General features: G+C 48.0%; 1 long non-coding RNA gene across 1 annotated transcript; it reads left to right on the top strand.

Moving 5' to 3' along the window:
- Nucleotides 1–167: 167 nt before the first annotated feature.
- On the top strand, nt 168–12,025 carry LOC118673747. The gene is made up of 3 exons (XR_004973461.1): nt 168–630; nt 10,008–10,187; nt 11,314–12,025. It is a non-coding gene; the product is annotated as an uncharacterized LOC118673747 (long non-coding RNA).
- The last annotated feature ends 5,477 nt before the right edge of the window (nt 12,026–17,502 follow it).

The following is a 17,502-nucleotide window of genomic DNA, read 5'->3' as shown; positions in this document are numbered from 1 at the left end:
GGCAACTGGTGAGGATCATTTTTCAAGAACAACTTCTTTGCCATTGAACGTGGAATCAGGCCAACCTGAGACAGCTGTTGCGGCTGTTCAGCGTGACTTCCTAGCTGGGCTCTCTACACCCTCGGGCTTTGCCCTGCCCATTTCAACATACACTTCCCTGTGCTGCCAACTCTGCCATGGCCTCTAAGTCATTAACTCCAGCTACAGTTAACCTACGGGAACCAGGCCGAGCTTCATGACTGGCCACTTCGGTCATCCTTTTACACGAGTCCGGTGTAGATGTGGCAACAGCTAGCGTGGTGGGACATTCACACTGCTCTGCTCGTCTGTGTGGCCTGCTCTCCTCCAGTGCTCACGGCTCCAAAGAAGGATCTTTGAACGTGACATGTTTTGGGTTGTCCCAGTGTACTCTCCTTAGGATCGTGCTGCGTCAGTAGAAAGTCAACTTGACCTGGGCCACAGTGGCCTGGCGATCAGGGGCCTTGGGCCTCTCTGGACTACATTTTCGCCACATGGAATTGTAAGGAGTTTTGATTAGATCGTCCATGGCTCTGCTCTAAGTAGTAAAGTAAGAATTGTTCACCGTCTTCTTCTCTGTATCCCTGGCCTCCAAAACGCAGCCTGTACCTGGTAGGTACTCAACAAATGTTTGTGGCATGAATGAATGAGTGAATGGATTAAAGTGCTCTGTGAGAGCGGATGGGGTTTGCTCGCATCTCACACATGGCCTCACGGCACGCATTTGCTAAAGATGAGATGATTCTCTCAAATGCACTCAGCCTGCTCCTGCCCAGAGGCCACTGGGGAGGGATTCGCACTCGGGCTGCTTGAAGCACTCCCTCTCCCAAGGCTCCTATGCCAACAGGACCCCTTCCCTCTGCTGGCAGACTCCAGCCTCAACGACAGGATTCAAGAGGAGATCAAAACAGTGATAAACGAAGTTATATCACCTGTTGATGTTAAACAGGAAGCTATTTCTGATAGTTTATCACCTGATGGCGAAAGAGCAGCTGATGGAGGTGGATAACACACTTTCTCCTCTCCCCCTACCACACACACACACACACACACACACACACACACACGCACACGTTTCTAAGACCACATCCCTCCCAAGTCCTTTTCCCTTTGCACAGTGTCTCCCAGGGAATGCAGCCACTCTCTGCAGGAGAACCATTTCTGAACATGGAGTGTCAACAGGATTAGGAATTTTTGAAAGGGGCGGAAAAAGCCCTACTCACTATCCAATCTCCCTAATACATTTTTGCATAATGCTTTCCCTGCATGTTGTGGTTAAGGACCCAGTCTATTTAAAAAAATAGACTTCCAAATTGTTTTCCACATTATAACGAATGAGCTTTTAAAACCCACAACTCTTGCCCTAGCTGGGTTGGCTCTGTGGATAGAGCATTGGACTGCAGGCTGAAGGGTCCCAGGTTTGATACATGCCAGGCTCAATCCCCAGTTGCGGCGTGGGCGGGGGGGGGGTGGGGGGGTGGTGTGTGTGTGCAGGAGGCAGGCAATCAATGATTCTCTCTCATCATTGATGTTTCTATTTACTGAGCACCAGCAAGGGTACCAGTTGCTTCCTATACACTAGTTCATCTAATTCTCACAACAACTTACAAGTAAGATACTGTTTTACAAATAAATTGAAAACTGAGAAGGTTAACTTGCCCAAATTTATAGAGTTGTGGTAAGTAGCAGAATCACGATTCAAATTCAGATCTTTTATTATTATTTCAAAGGCTATATACTTTATACAATATATTTCTACCTTCTGATCCCCTAACTGACTTTCTGCACCAGTTATGAGTTATGTAAACACTCACCATGCCTTAAAGCACCCCAAGTCCATGTGAAAATACATATGAAGCACCGGTCTCATGCCTTTCCAGTCCATACACAGGAGATTCTTGTCCCCTTGGCTACTCCCACCAACCCTCCCTTTCCCTTCAGATTAAATTCTTTAAAATTTTTTTTTTGATTTTAGAGAGGGAGGGAGGGAGGAAGGAAAGGAGAGAGAGAGAGAAAGAGAGAGAACAGAGACCCATTGATTGGTTGGTTGCCTCCCGTTGAGCTCCCACCAGGATCGAACTCGAAACTTAGGTATGTGCCCTGACTGGGAATCGAACCCTCAGCCTTCCGTCGGTGCATAAGATGATGTTCCAACCACCTGAGCCACACTGGGCTCAGGGCTCAGATTAAATTCTTTATTGATTAAAGGTTTCACTCCATAAAGTTGAAACTGAAGTTTAAACTCAGTAATAGATGCATTAAAATGCCCACCTCACAGAATTGTTTAAGAATCAGTGAGCACACACAAACTACTCTGTTCACTTTGGAACAACACTCTACCAACGTTAGGTTTATTATCTTTTGAAAATAACATAGAGGGAACTGAAGAATGATTGCTAATGAATGCAGGGTCTCTTCTGGGGTGATAAAAAAGTTTTAAAATTGATTGTGGTGATAGTTGCTAAAATCCATGGAATTGTATACTTTGAATGAGTGAACTGTATGGTATGTGAGTTCTACCTCAATAAAGCTGATATTTTGAAGGTTTTGCCACTATGGCTACTATGCTATTCCCTCCAAATGGTTCTGTCATTCACTCATTCATTCTACAGTTGTTTGTTGATAGTCTACCCTGCACCTGGCTAAGCACTTGGGATACAGAGGTGAAGAGGTAGACATGGTCCCTATTTTTATAGGAATCATGGACTTCAGAGAAGAAATTACACAAGGGTGTTAAGGGTGCTATGTTATGGAAAGTGAGAGGGAACCAGGGAACATACAGCTGAGGAGCTCATCACAGTCTTTGGCCAGATAAGCCCTCAGCTCTGACCTTGGGAGGCTACAGGCAGAGGAAAGAGCATGCGTGGAGGCTCAGTGTGGGGAGAAAGAGCCCTGTGCATCTGAAACACGGAGAGGCAGCCAAGATACAGGAGAGAAGAGAGGGAGGCAGGGAGTGGCAGGCTGGAGAGGCGGGTATGGCCCGGATCACAGAGGGCCTTGTCGGCTTGTGAAGAAGTTTGGGTTCATCCAGTGGGCGACAAGAACCCATGGATGGCGCATTGATCAATTGAAAGGCGGCAAGATCAGAGTTTGTTTCTAGGAGAACCCTCTGGTTGCAATGTGGAAAATAGGTTGGAGGAGAGAAAGGCGCATAATAGATGTTTTAAATATGTAGGAAGGAGAAGTGATAGGATTTGGTGATTGAACTACTTGGATGGGAGGAGGGAGGAAGGGAACTCCACGGTGACTCTGAGATTTTTAGCCGGGCAAGCGGGGGACCGAGGTGAGATGGGGAGTGGCGAAGGAGCAGCCGGGGGCCTTCTGTTCTCTTCTGTTCCCTTCTGTTCCTGAGCCATCAGTGCAAGAACACGGGGGGGCGGGGGGTAGGGGTGGGGCCAGTCATGTTGTGGGTAAGGACCCAGACAATGACGCTGCACTGGCACAGCTATCCTGTTGCTGTTACCTAACTCTTTGTGACTCATCTTCTTGGGGATGAAAACAATAACAGCTTTCTCAAGTGCTGTTGTGAGGATTAGATGAGCTAATATATATATGAAGCACTTACAGCGTGTCTGTAAAGACTATGTAAGTATTAACACATCGTAGAGACGACAAGTGTGTGTCATTGTTGTGGTTATTATACACCCAGAAGGTGAAGTCCAGTGAGCAGTTAGATGTGTGTGTCTGTCAGCAGTCGGAGGCTGTAGATTTTAACGGCAGCAGCAGACGCCAATGCCACTGAAGTCTTTGAGAGTGAAGTCAGCGGGCAGAGGGCCAGGAGAGAGCCTGAGGCGCTCCAATATCAGAGGGACAGGTGGATCCTGCCAAGGGGACCCCAAGGGCATGGCAAAGACACAGGTGTGCACAGATGTTATTTATCTTGGGGCTTCTAGCTGTTGCCACACTTGCCTTGCGGGGTCGAGATTGCCCTGGCTGGAGTGTATCCAGGAGACACCGGTGATTTCAGTAAACAAAGTTCTGAACATCTGTGGCCGGGAACATGTTTTCTGAGTATATTAAAAGACTAAACTATTTTTTACAAAGCCTGAAATACAACTCCTATAAAAACAAGACTCCTTTGGGAACAAGGACCGTCCCTTCACACTCATCACTTCTCTAAGCTTGACCTTGGCACTCTGAGTGTCTCCTTTTCCTCGCCGGGGCCAGCCTGCTTGCACACACATCTTCTTCCACTCCCCACCTGGATCATCAGTTCCTAAGGAAGTGAGAAATGGGGGGAGGGGGGGCAGTAACTGATTTATTTGTTGAGTCCTGTTTATGAGGAACTGCTGCCAAATGATACTTGAAGTAGGTAATAAAAAATAAGTGTTAACTAATGATGGCTGTTGTCTCCTAATGATGGCGAAATAGTTCTGCTCATCTAGCTCTTCCAACTAATCAGTGACAAAAAACTCCTGATAGCATAATTGGCTGTGATATAATCAGTTGACAATGATTCTGTAGATTTTTGTAGCCTAGTTTGCAGAATATTTTCTATAACATCATGAATGAGGCAGTGCCTATCTGTGAGGTTGTCATCATTATGTTCATTTTACAGATAAGAAAACCTGGACTTAGGGAAATAGGTTAACTTGACAAAGGTTTTACACGGTAAGTCAAGAGCCAAGACTATCAGCTGATGGGAGGGTAGAGAAGAAGGGGGGTAGGCAGGTGGCAGTGGGAGCTCCCAGTGCTCCTTGGAAGGGATGCATTGTCTGTAGAGGATTTAAAATAAGAAAACCAAATAAAGGCAGTCTGCTTTTTATTATCACCACTAGAGGCCCAGTGCACAAAATTTGTGCACTGGTAAGGTCCCTAGAGCCTGCCGGCTGCCAGCTGGGGCCTCCCTCCCTTCCCTCGGCTGGCCCTGCCCTCTAATCAAACTCCTGGATGACCTCCCTGTCCAGGGGGCAATTTGCATACTATGCTTTTATTATGTGGGATGAACCAGTAATTCTAAATAATGTTCATAATAAAACACTCTTCCCTGCTGGGCACTGAGAATCTAGCCTTTTCTAGCCTCTGATGGGGATGTTCAGAGAGCAAGTGAGCCTCATTCCCAGTCACACAGAGAGTTCTCTCAGGGCTTTGTAAAGTGTTTCGTGCTCCAAGTCCCTGCCATTGTTAAAACACATACCTTTCCTTTGGGGATGCTCAGAGCCTTGCAGAATTATGCTTTCCCAGGAGCAATAACTGCCATCTGGCCAAATGTCGAGAAGCACCTCAGCCTACTTATCAGAATTTCCCAAGAATCTTCTGGAAGAGCAGCACCTATTCACTCCTTCAGCAAGATGAGCTGAGCATGATGGAAGCAGGAGCCATGGGTGCAGGTGGCTGGCAAGGGGAGGAAGGCACCTACCCCATCCGGCTAGGGTTGTGGGCAACTTCTTTTGATGATGAGCTGGGAGAATTTGTGCCCGAGATCTGGGCCTCCTTGGAGCATACAGCTCACTTCCCTCTGGGCTTTCACTGGAAATAAATGTCCAGAATTCCCCCATCCTGACTGAGAAGGGCAGCTCCAAAACCACAAAGGCTAACAGTATTGGACAGTCTTAGAGGCTAACAGCCCAGACCTGAGTTCCCTGGAACCTAGAGCTCCCGATAGAAACCGGGACATCTCAGGCAAATCAGGAGGGTGGGTCATCTCTTCTTCTAGGGCTGAGATTTCTTTTTCTTAAATATAATTTCATTGATTTCAGAGAGGCAGGGAGAGGGAGAGAAAGATAGAAACATCAATGATGAAAGGGAATCATTGATTTGGCTGCCTCCTAAACACCCTCTACTGGGGATCGAGCCCACAAACCGGGCATGCGCCCTTGACTGGAATGGAGCCCGGGACCCTTCAGTCTGGAGCCAGCCGCAGGGCAGGCTCACAGGAGCTCCAGGAAGACCCTTGGGCGGAGTTTCTCAACAGCAGCACTTGGAATTGTATGCAGGGTAACTGGGGAGGAGGAGGGAGTGCACTGTAGCAAGTTTAATAGCATCTCTGGCCTCCACCCACTAGCTGCCAATAGCCCCACCCTATTGTGACAATCAAAGATATTTTCAAATGCCTCCTGGGAGGGAAAGCAAAATTGCCCTCAGCTGAGAGCTGCTGCCCTAGAGAGATGTCATTTGCTACCTTCCCCAAGAATTCAGGACTGTTGGGCACAAATCAAGGCCAGTAGAGGGGTGTCCTGGCTTCAGGCTGGGCCCAGCCACCTCATTTGCCCACATGGTAGCCTAATGGCTACACACCCCTCCCCTGTGAGAAGAAGCAGAGTTAGCCTGGTCGCTGGGGTCCCCTGGTAACAGTGCCACCTGGGCAGTTGCCCCTAAACAAGCTCTTCCCACTGGGCATTTCAAGGATCACCTCCTGTCCTATGAGATGCTCTGTGGGGAAATAAAAGGAGGCAGGAAGAACAATGAATACATGTCAATTCACTAAGTGCATTCGATCTTGAAGGCTCTGAGAAATCTTGCAAGAAAGACACCTGCTTAAATGTTACAACCCAGACTTATGCCCAGGTCAGTGATGGCGAACCTTTTGAGCTTGGCGTGTCAGCATTTTGAAAAACCCTAACTTAACTCTGGTGCCGTGTCACATATAGACATTTTTTGATATTTGCAACCATAGTAAAACAAAGATGTATATTTTTGATATTTATTTTACATATTTAAATGCCATTTAACAAAGAAAAATCAACCAAAAAAATGAGTTCATGTGTCACCTCTGACACGCGTGTCATAGATTCGCCATCACTGGCCTAGGTCAACCTGTCCATGAAGATGGAAACTCAAGGGCTCCATCTCTGGACTATGGGTTATTTGGAAACTCTGGCGCCCTCCCTGGAGTTTCTGAGCATGTCCAGAGGGCTTGTGATCTTATAGTCACTTCTGGCTCTGAGTTCAGCCTCCAGCTGAATTGTCCAACTTATTCATATCACCCCTCTTCCCACTTCCCCCTCATTTCTGCTCTGTGCGGACCAGATGTGGGTTTCAGTTGCCTTTGCATGATTTCCCTTCCCCTGAACACCTGCTCCGGCATTGCGGAGGTTCATAGCAGAGGGTGTCTTTCTGTGCTTTTAGCCCCTTTTCCTTAGAAACTTTCCTCATTATCTCCCTACCTCGTGATTCATCCAGCCTCCCCCTCTCGCACCCAACTCCCTTCTCCTCACTTTATTGTACATAGTAACTTCGCTTTCCCTTCCTTGTTTGATCTCTTGGACCTACTTTTGCACTTTCGAAGCCTTGTTAGCAGGTGGCTACATAATTTATCGTTCAAACTATGACACTTTTGAGAGTGAAAGGGGACCTAATGATATGTTGCGGGAACAAGAGGCATCCACCAGGAAAGTCCCCAGAAAACCAGGGCGCATGATCACCATACATCTCTGCTACAACAAAGCCTCTCTACGCCGGGATGCGCTGTTTATCAACCCAGAAAACATGGCAGAGGCTTGGAAATTGTCCTGTTTCCTTCCCACCTTCTCCCCTCACCATCCCTATAAGAGGATAAAGCGAAGGGTGTGTTTTCTTATTGGTAGTGGCTTCCAACAGCTCTGGCTGTAAGTGAAAGGTGATTTGTCTTTTCTCCATTACTCTGTTCATTATTTCCCAAACTTATTTGGTCGTAGATCTCCTTTCCTCTCTCCATCCCAATGCCCATTAACATCTCCCAGAACTAGAACACACTCTGGGGAACTTTGAGTCCAGAGGGAGGGAGGATTGTCTGTCTCCGCTGTCACTGAAATCGCCTTGGGTGATGACAGGATTCAGGTGGAGTGGAGACCAGGAATCTAGCTTCAATGAATGAGGGAGAAATCCGAGAGTGACAGAGGGTGGTACAAGCAAAGGCACGATCCCCAAAGGACCAGGGGGCTCTGTACTAATGTTCTACAGATAATGCTGTGGGAAACACTGCCTGGGATCACTGGGTCCCAAACTCTGGAGCTGATTCGCTGCACAGATCTCATCTCCTATGCCCCCCACCCCCATTCCTGGCACACGTATCTCCTTGCTGTTCTTGGACCATGTAAGGCTCACTCCACCTCAGGGCCTTTGCACCTGCTGCGCCTTCCACCTGAATGCTCTTCCCATGGATCCCCAGGTCTCACTCTCTCACTTCCTTCCCTGACCATGACCTTCCCTGACCATCTAAGAGCAACTCACTCCCACCTGGTAGGCCATACCTGCTCAGACTGGCTTTAGTTTTTGCCATGGCACATGCCACCATCTGGCAGCCTATGTATTTGCCTGTTTATTTGTCCACTGCCTGTCTTCCCCTCCTAGACAGGAAGCTCCAGGAGGACAAAGATTTGTCTGTTGGGTTCACTATCATAGTCCCAGAGTCTAGATCATGGTGGTATTTAATGAAGGATTTAAATGAAGGGAAGCAGGAGTGGACAAATTGCAAAGTTTAGACATCTTCCAAAGTTCCCCTGGGAGCTGTGCCTGGTCAGTGGTGACATGTAGCCCACTTCTACCAGGTCCTCCTTCCCCAGCTCCTTTCCCAGGTGGGAGCTCACCAAGTCTCACTCCCTCAGTAAAGCAGCCCCCACCCTTGGTATATTGTCCAGATACCCAGGAGTGTCAGTCATTCAGCCTCCACAGTCATGAGCATGCTCATAATGACCTCCTACAGGGCGCTAATTCCCTACAGGGCAGAGCAGGAGAGGCAAGATCCAGAAGCTGGGCCCTGAATAGCATGAACTCCCTCCTCAGCCCTAACCTCAGGAGGGGCAAGAGCTAGAAAGGACTCCCGTGTTGGCCCGTCCCTCTCAGGGACCTGGGGCTATGGGTATTGGGAAAGACATGTCCCTTGTCTTTTACGTCACTTCTTTCCCGTAGAATTTTACTTTGTTTCCAATAAATAAGAAGAATACACATTTCCCTCCATCAGAATATGTTTTATGCATTTCTTAAGCACGCACGCACACACACACACCTAATGCAAAAGCTGTATCAGGATCCAGCTGGAGCACAGATCTGACTCTCCACGCTGAAGCATCTCATTGGCTTCCCATCATTTGAATACAATGGAGGCATATTCCACTTGGTCTGGCGATGTCCTCCTGGAGCGATCAAAAGGGGGCATGTTGGCATAGACAGCGAAGTCATCCTCTTTCCAGGGGGCCAGGTGGATCACGTTGGAATATATGGCATCAGCATGGCAGGAAAGCTCCTTTAGAGATAGGACCCTGTTAGAGTCAGGTGGCTGGGCACAAAAGACTTCCAGAGACAAGACTTACGACTGGGCTCCCTACGGGACAGGAAGTGGAACACTGGGTTCTTGCTGAACAAGCCCTAGATCCTGCTCAGTTTTCAAAAACATTCCTTTTAGAGCTGTTCTTTGCCTCACCCCCACCTCCATATGAGATCCATTTAGGAAAGAGCATGAAATCATGGTGGAGATGGCTGGGAGATGAAATCATCTAGATATGACTCAACTCTTTCCTTACCGAGGATTTGTGGAGAAAGTTGGTCTGATGCCTCAGTTGTTTCTTAAAAAGTCCTAGAAAAATTAATAAACTCAGAGTCAGCCTGAGCTGGAGCAGTAACTACCTTTACTTGATCAATTGCTGGACTTAGGGTTGAACTTTGAAGTTCAAAATCCACTATGTTCAACCCATTGTGCCTCTGAGACTGAGCTAAATGCCCAGGAAGAGAAAGAATTGGTACACTATAATGTTGGTTATTATTTAGATGAGATTATTTGGCATCAACAGTTCTTTTAGTTGATGCACATAAAAATAAGTATATATGCAGATTGCTTATACTGTATACAGCTTTCAGCATAAGGAATTTGTATCATAAATAAATCTTATTGCTACATGCAGAATCCATGGCAACTCCAGAGAACAGACCCCAGAGCTTACCCACTCTTCCTCTTTCCCAAAGCTGCCCCACAGGAAAGATACCCCCAAGTCCAGCTCCAGTTTCCCCCCTTCCTACATTTCCAGTTCTTGGGCCAACTCGTTGGACTCACTCTCATGCCTCCATTTCTTCAGGGCCAGGGACAAGAGACCCCCTAGGAGCAAGATGAGGACCACAACACCAATGGAGCCAGAAACAGCTCCTGCTGTGCCGAAGCTGAGGAGAGCAAATAAGAGAAAGGAGGACACTCCAGCTGCCCTGTCTGGCTTTGGTGGTGACCATCCACACAATCGCCCTGGGGCCTCCCCTCTCCGGTAGGAGCTCTCCTACCTCTGGGCTTCCATCTGCTGCCTCCATTTTGAGCCTCTTTTCTCTGCCCCAGTCTCCCTGGCCATGGTCCCATTCACACCAGGCCGAGAAGACCCTTTCTCCAAAACCCTCAATACTCCTCCTTAGGGCCAGCCCTTCCCTCACCCACCTGCTACGTCCTTCAGGTGTAGTCTCTGGCTTCAGGGTGGTGATGTTCTCTGCAAAAAGGGACAGGGAGGAAAAGAGAAGGAGATTTGAGAGTAATTTTTACACACAGGCTCTATCCTGAATGTTTGTGTCCTGCCAAAATCCATATTTTAAAACCCACTCCCTAATGTGATGATTAGATCATGAGGGTGTGGCTCTCATGAATGGATTAGTGCCCTTATAAAAGTGTCCTGGAGAGCCGCCCACCCCTCCTACCTATGAGGACAGACTGCAAGATAGCTGTCTATGAACCAGGAAGCGGGCTCTCACCAGACTGAATGTGCCAGTGCCTTGATCTTGAACTTACCAGCATCCAGAGCTATGAGAGATAAATTTCTGTTGTTTATAAGTCACCCAGTCTACAGTAATTTGTTATACCAGCTGGAACTAACACAACACGCATGCAAATAAGCTCTACAGGATCTACACGTGTCTTTATTGGGGACTTAATCTGTGCAGGGCACATTATTTCATTTAAACTTCAATGAGATAGGAACAATTACTATTCCCATCTTACAGTAAAGACACAAGCTCAGGGTCATAGAGGTAGAAAGTAGCTGAGTTTGGAACTTGACCCCCCTTCTCTCTGACTAAAACTATGTCTTTAAGTACACGACACGGTGCTGACTTTGTGTGATCATTTTACCCCTGAGTTCTATTATTCTTACAAAGGGTTAAAGGTTTCCATATATGACAGGATGTCCAGAAAAAAGAAAACCAGGATGGTGGAGTTCTTTGGTGCCCTGGGAAGGGCATGTGAGGGGTGAGACGAGCATGTGAGGGGTGGGAAGGGTCAGGACATCAGCCAGTTGGACTGGAACTAGGTAGAGGTGGCAGGTGTGAGAGCCTGTCCATGCTCTGGTGGTGGTGGTGGTGGTGGTGTTCTATTATTCATACTTTGAAAAAAACTTCTCCTTCTTCAAGGGATGGAGACCCCAAACTCATCCCCTCTCCAGCCACATCGATCCCTGGATTTTTGGAGTTAGAAGGAATCTTAAAACATATCTAGCCAAACTCTCCTGCTGTACAGGTGAGGACACTTAGGGAAAGCCACGTGCCCCAGGTAAGTGCTGAATCCAGGACCTGAGTCCATGTTTTCAACTCCAACCCCAACGCTCTCTCCCCTCACACCCAGGCCTCTTCCTGTTTCTTCCCCCAGAGCATGGAGCTGCATGATTCAACCCCTCAGAGCAGGCAGCACCTCTCCACACCCATGTTTGGGGACCTGCTACTCAGACACCCAAAAGCAAAGATTGCTGCCAAGGTGGGGTGAAGGGAACCAAAGCAGTTTGACAGCTGTTCATGTAGAAAATAATACAACAGTTAATAAATAATCATACAAGAATAAACTATTTCGAGTACTAACAACTGTAAACCTACTTTTGCCACACGGGATCCCTAGGGCAATCTGCCAAGAAATAGCCTTCAGAGGTGGGAGCAGCAAGAATCACAGCCTCCTGCGGCACCAAAGCCAAACGGCATTGTGTCAGGCACCCACTGGCACACTTCCTCTCTGCCTCTTTCCTGTCCCCCTTCTGAGTAAGTTGGCTGACCTCACGACATTTCTCTTCGACAGCTCCTGCCCACCTTCTGGGTGAGGGGTAGGGAGGGACCTTGGAAACCAGATCAACCCAGTGCCCACAGCACTGACACCCAAGATGAGGTACCAAGTCACAGGGCTTGATGTGTGGGGGAGTAGGGTGGGGTGAGATGTCACATGTAAGTCTGGAGCAATGAGAGGGGAGCCTGGGGCACCAGCTGGGATTGACTGGGGTAGGGCACACCTGTTACCAGCAAGAAGGACAGACAGCATGAGGGTGTCTGTCTGTGGACAGAAAGACAAGGACACATCCTGGGAGGGCAGGGGCGAGTCAGAGGGGATGAAGGGAATAAGCATGGAGGATGATGTCATGAAAGAACCTGAGATTTAGAGTCCAGTGACATGGATCATAGGCACTTCCTAACTGTGTGATCTTAGGACAGTCACTTCATCATTCTGAGCCTCGTTTTCTTCATCTGTGAGATGGGTATAGCATGAATACCTACATCGCAGGGTTCTTTAAGACCTAAATGTTCAAACTATTATTTAACAGTAAGTAATAGCCACTTTGCCCATTTTCAGCTGGTCTTACCCCAGCAGAGCAATGCTGTGAGGTTATCCAGGGAGGCGTTGCTGCCTCTGGAGTCCTGGTACCTACAGTTGGTCCAATTCATTTCGACAAGATTCCACTCAGGGGGTTCTCATCCCAGGTCCTGAGGTTCCTGGGACAGGTGGTCCCCTTTCACTGGAAGCAGAATTTCTCAGAGGCGTTTTGCAGCAGCTGGCGGACACAGGACCCCAAAGAAGCTGGCACCCCTCTTTCCCTTCATCTCTATTTCTTCACAGGAACCTGTTGGATGGGGACAATGTTAGCATCTCACCACTGGAGGGGAGGTCCTCCAAAGGCATTGAGATAGCATCCTCGCTTAAGGAAGGCATCTTCAGCTAGGCCAGCGGTTCTCAACCTGTGGGTCACGACCCCTTTGGCGGTCGAACAACCCTTTCACAGGGTTCGCCTAAGACCATCCTGCATATCAGGTATTTACATGACGATTCATAACAGTAGCAACATTACAGTGATGAAGTAGCAACGGAAATAATTTTATGGTTGGGCCACAACATGAGGAACAGTATTTAAAGGGCCAGAAGGTTGAGAACCACTGAGCTAGGCCTTGCCGAAGCACGTGGTCCAAAGTCACCCCCCACCCCACCCCCCCTTTCTGCCACATCACACTCTGGCCTATTAGTCTATGAATTCACCTCGATCATTTATTCGTTTACTTTATTGTTGTCAGACTCTCTTCACAAGAATGTAAGTTCCACAAAAACAGTGCCTATCTGTTTAAGTCATCACTCTATCCCCAGGGCCTAGAACAGTGCCTCATGCCATGAATAGGTTCGATATATGTGTGTTGGATAAATGAGTGAATGAATGAATGAATGCCATAGACTCCTTTACAGCACCCTGACAGGGACCACTCAACCCCTGTTAGATCATGGCGAACCTCCCCCACAGACTTCTGAATCCCTTAGTTGTGGGCAAATCTTTACCCCTGCAGGAGAAGTTGATTAGAAACAGCCCAAAGTCACTCTGAACCAACCAAATTTGATAATAATGTAGGAAAATTGACCCGGGCAACACCAATTCTGGAGAAAGAGGAGCTGTGCCTACCAAACTCCTAGAGCAATGTCCTGGAGGAGCCTGGAGGAGGTGCCCTGCCTGGGGGTGTGGGTGGCCTGGGAAAGAGAGTGGGAAAGATGCAGACCCAAGCCTTACATCCTGCCATGGCCTGCAGCCTCCACTTCAGGTGGGGGGCGAGGAGAGAGTTGTGTTTGAGATCAAATGAAAGAGGATCTGGCACCCTCTGGCCCCCAACCCCCTACCTCCCCCCCAAAGAGATCTGGGGGAGCAGTGGGAAATCCCCCCTGACAGGAGCCCTGCTGGCGTGATGACTCACTCAGCCTGCCTGGACCCAGTTTCCCCATTTGTGAAGCGAGGAGAGAGTGAGAAGAAGAAGACACGGTGACAAAAATGACTGGTTCTTTTCCCAAATGCACCTCATTGCCTCCTTCTAGTGTCCCCTTTGCACTGGCCACCTTATCCATCGTACATGCCTCCGAATAATCCTACTATTCCTCAAGGAATACGAAGAACACTTTTGGGGACGATCAGGGTTAGGAATTATTTTTATTTTTAATTTTGGAAGGAGAAAGGGATATCATAATTTTTTTCAGTTTGGGGCTTCTACAAGTTTTTGTTTTATTCGGTAACATTCCTTTCATTCAGAATGTAAAAGGTACGAAATGATAGAGGCTTTCCCACCCTTTACGCCATCCAGCCAGTTCCCCTCCCTGAAAGCAATCGCATTTCCAGTTTATGTGTGCCGTATGCCTACACGAGCAAACACAGACACACAGACATGTGGACACACACACGGCACTTGGAACATGCTGTTCTCCCCCTGAATGAACATCTGAAACCATTGATAAAAGAAGAAGCGCTGGGCACCTGAACATGAAGGGGAGCTGTCACCATGGATGGTGGAAAGGAGGAGGGACAGAACCCTGGGAGTACAGGGGACAAGAAAGCTCACAAACTGGACTTCAAGAGCCCTGTGTGGCCCTGACTGGTTTGGCTCAGTGGATAGAGCGCCGGCCTGCGGACTGAAGGGTCCCGGGTTCGATTCCGGTCAAGGGCATGTACCTTGGTTGCAGGCACATCCCCAGTAGGGAGTGTGCAAGAGGCAGCTGATCAATATTTCTCTCTTATCTCTTACTCTCTGTAAAAAATCAATAAAATATATTTTTTTTTAAAAAAGAGCCCTGTGTGGACCAAGATCACGTCTGATGTGACTTATCCTCCCAGCACGCAGGCCAGTGCCTGGAACGTAGCAGGCCCACAGTAACTGCTTCATGAGTGAATGAAAGATTAGATCCCCTTTTCCCCAGGCCGGCCACACAGACGCACGCACGGCTGTAATCAAGCAGGGCCATCAGGAGTGGAGGGGAGGGAGATGTTTAAGCAAGCTTCCTCCTCGCTTCCTCTGAAGTAAATATTCTCACCATTTCTGGGACTTTAAATGTTTTTCTGGTTGTTTTTGCGAAATGTCATTTCTCAAAATAGAAACACTGTGTTTAGAAACCTCTTGAGGTATATAACGGAGTCATTGACTGGCTGGAGGTTGCTTTAAAGAGCACACCTTATGTTTTCAGTTTTCACGGTGGCTTCTTTGCAAGCCTCAACCAGCTGCCTGCACATTCGGCGTCCTAAGGAAAGCAGATCGTCCGCCTCTTGGGCTCCTTCAGAAGAGATCACCGGTGGACATGTGACCCTAACAACTGTCCACAGGTGACTTCACAGGAATGGACCCCAATTTCAGCAGAATTACTGCACGTATACCTCATTTGGTTTGGAAAATATAATACAATTTTTTAAGAAAGCATATTTTGCCTTGGCCGGCTTGGCTCAATGGTTAGTTAGAGCATCGGCCTGCAACTGAGGGTCGAGGGTTCAATTCCCGGTCAAGGGCACATACTTGGGTTGCAGGTTTGATCCAGGGCCCTGGTCAGGGCACATGCAGGAGGCAACCAATTGATGTGTCTCTCTCACATCAATGTCTCTCTCTCCACTCCCCCCCTTCCCTTCCACTCTCATACTGTCTCCTAATTTCATTCACTACTCAGAACTGGGGACGTCTCCTATGGCCTCCAGGTAGCAGTTGGAAGGATTAGGTGTACTTAGCCCCATTTGTAGAAGAGGTAACTGAGACTTCGTAGGGCAGTGATGGCGAACCTTTTGAGCTCGGCGTGTCAGCATTTTGAAAAACCCTAACTTAACTCTGGTGCCGTGTCACATATAGAAATTTTTTGATATTTGCAACCAGAGTAAAACAAAGATTTATATTTTTGATATTTATTTTATATATTTAAATGCCATTTAACAAAGAAAGTCAACCAAAGAAATGAGTTCGTGTGTCACCTCTGACACGCGTGTCATAGGTTCGCCATCACTGTCCTAGGGAGTGGTGAGTGAATTGCCCAAAATCACAGCAAATAGCGTGAGGACACAGACACAGGTCTCATGATCCCTCAGACCCGTGGTTCTCAACCTTCCTAATGCCGCGACCCTTTAATACAGTTCCTCATGTTGTGGTGACCCCCAATTTCATTGTTACAAATTGAACATAATTAAAGCATAGTGATTAATCACCAAAAACAATATATAACTATATGTGTTTCCTGATGGTCTTAGGCGACCCCTGTGAAAGGGTCGTTCGACCCCCAAAGGGGTTGCGACCCACAGGTTGAGAACCGCTCGCTGCCTTAGACTGTCCTCCATTTCCTGTGCATGTATTCAGGAGCACTTTGTAGCGATGAGGGCCACATCAATGTTTGGAATAGCCAAGGACGGTTGTTTAAGATGTCAGTAAACAAATTTCCTGACAAGGAAAATCTTTACACCATATTGTCGATCAACAAGAGGCAGGTAACGACAGAACGTCAGTGATCAGAGGCAACGAAATTGCCCAAAGGCAGCCTGGCACAACTGAAGCTGCCTGCGAACCCAGAAGAAAAAAAAAAATCACATGGGAGTAAAAGTTCTTTTTCCCATCCTAAATGTTCCTTTCTACTTGCAGAACATTCATTCTTGCGTCTAACAAATCTCACAATTTGTCTTGCTGCTCTGACCTCTTTCTAGTGACATTTGCTACTTGGAATGTAGGTCAGTGAAGCAGCTTTGCAGGAACCTGTCCTTTTGCCATGACTCTGTTTTGATACGTGACGGGCAAGGGTGAGGCTGTCTCCACTTTCCTGGGATTCTATTTTAAAACACACGTCAGTCCATGTCACCTTAATCCGGTGCACCCCGTGCCTGAGCCTCGTTACAGTCAGTTTGTATTTAGCAACGCCCTGTGCAGAGTAGATGTTAAATGGATATAGGTGTAAAGTGAGGGGAACCAGGGCGAAGAAAGAGCCTGCCAGAGCCCGTTGCCTGGAGCAAAGACGCGGGGTTCTAGTCCCGGCTGCTCCTGCCCTCCACTCTCCTGTCTGCCCTGCTCCCTCCTCACCTGCTGGACATTCCAGCCAGTTTTCCTTGGACTTTTTATGCCATTTGTAGGATGTGGTGGGCTGGCATGGCCATGGCATACTCAGCCCCAGATTGGGCGCCTATGTGCCGTGCCAGCTCAGCCAGGTTCAGTGAGCCCGAGTAGGGGCCGTGAAGGATTGAGAAAAGACAGAGAAGAGAAGAAAGCTGGGTCTCAGTGGGACGCTGCCCTCTCTGATGGAGAAACTACAAGCCGTGTCTTTATTTTATAGCCAGATTCCACGAGGCGAAGTAAGGGCGTGGTCAAGATGTTTACAACATTCTCGTGGGTTTCGAATCTACTCAATTACATGCACCTGAACTCCATCAAGCCCACATCACTCAGGAACGTGGGGCCACGTGTTCGGACCATAGGTTCAAGCTCACAACTGTTGGCTGTAATTGTGCTGGGAGGGCTTTGCCCTCCAAGCTGGGACTTGCATGTGGCCATGAGAGGACTGTGCCCTCTCATTAGTCCAAGGCTTGA

Source organism: Myotis myotis, unplaced genomic scaffold, assembly GCF_014108235.1.
Source record: "Myotis myotis isolate mMyoMyo1 unplaced genomic scaffold, mMyoMyo1.p scaffold_m19_p_18, whole genome shotgun sequence".
Lineage (NCBI taxonomy): Eukaryota > Metazoa > Chordata > Mammalia > Chiroptera > Vespertilionidae > Myotis > Myotis myotis.
This window is presented reverse-complemented; position numbering and strand designations above follow the sequence as displayed.